This window comes from Arachis ipaensis, chromosome B09, assembly GCF_000816755.2.
Source record: "Arachis ipaensis cultivar K30076 chromosome B09, Araip1.1, whole genome shotgun sequence".
Classification (NCBI taxonomy): Eukaryota; Viridiplantae; Streptophyta; class Magnoliopsida; order Fabales; family Fabaceae; genus Arachis; species Arachis ipaensis.
The window spans coordinates 7764626-7765651 of NC_029793.2; the positions used below are offsets into that span (position 1 = coordinate 7764626).

General features: G+C 32.5%; 2 protein-coding genes and 1 long non-coding RNA gene across 7 annotated transcripts in view; 1 reads left to right on the forward strand and 2 right to left on the reverse strand.

Annotated features, from left to right (window-relative positions):
- The window catches only part of LOC107614893 (putative disease resistance protein At4g11170), a 40550-nt gene that overhangs the window by 20494 nt on the left and 19030 nt on the right, over positions 1–1026 (reverse strand). The gene's annotated exons all lie outside the window — the stretch shown is intronic.
- LOC107618323 (TMV resistance protein N-like) overlaps positions 1–1026 on the reverse strand; it is a 10611-nt gene that overhangs the window by 4168 nt on the left and 5417 nt on the right. The window lies entirely within an intron of this gene.
- On the forward strand, positions 427–875 carry LOC110267184. Its single transcript, XR_002354543.1, has 2 exons — positions 427–542; positions 709–875. It is a non-coding gene; the product is annotated as an uncharacterized LOC110267184 (long non-coding RNA).

Below are 1026 nucleotides of genomic sequence, written 5' to 3' on the forward strand. Positions count from 1 at the left end.
GATGAAGTTATAAATGAAGCTACTAATTATAAATACCATAAATTGAGCAAACACTAGAAATAGACAAAATGCAATTTATGTGCATAATCCTTTATTCACAAAAATACATAATCCTTTATTCACGTAAATTGTAACTAAGAGATTAGTGTATTTATATGAGTTTAAGAAAGTTTTGTGATCATAAGAAAAACTAGAAATTACATTAAAAAAACTTAACCAATTTGAATTCGCAACAGATACATTGAATGATACTAAATATGACATAGTCAATTTCATAATATGATGAAACCAAATTTCCTAATAATTCTAATTTTATTTATTGCATAGTTTTCAGTTTTCAGTTAATTGCTCTTTTACTATTTATATTTTTATTCCATTTTATGGCATAGAATCAATTTAGCAATACAATTAAATTTTTAAATAGTTCAAACGGTATCAACGGTATCCCCCAACCCGACAGGTTAAGGACTAATTCGTCGCGGATCTGAGCTCCATTTAAGGGTCTGCCGCTGGCCAATGGGTTGCTGCATGCACAAGACGAGGTTTGAACTCCCGACACTTACTTAATGAGCTGACCTTTTTTTTTTTTTTTTGGTTTACCCAAACGGTATCCCCCAACCCGACAGGTTAAGGACTAATTCGTCGCGGATCTGAGCTCCATTTAAGGGTCTGCCGCTGGCCAATGGGTTGCTGCATGCACAAGACGAGGTTTGAACTCCCGACACTTACTTAAGCGGACGAGTGAGCTGACCACTCGACCAACCCAAGTTGGTTGGTTAGTACACTTATTATTTAGTGTTATATTCACAGCACGTCACAAGATAAAGCCTTTGTTGGAATTGTTATAGTTAGATCGAATTCTAGACAATCAAAGATCTTATTAGATTTTTTTTTTTTTTTTGGGTTTAGCATTTTCATTTTTTATTATATTGAAGTTGGGCTAAAAGAGTAATGCACGTAAATCAATAAAATTAAAAATAAAAAATACATTTATGACTCTTCCAATAAAAAATATTAAAATCAAAC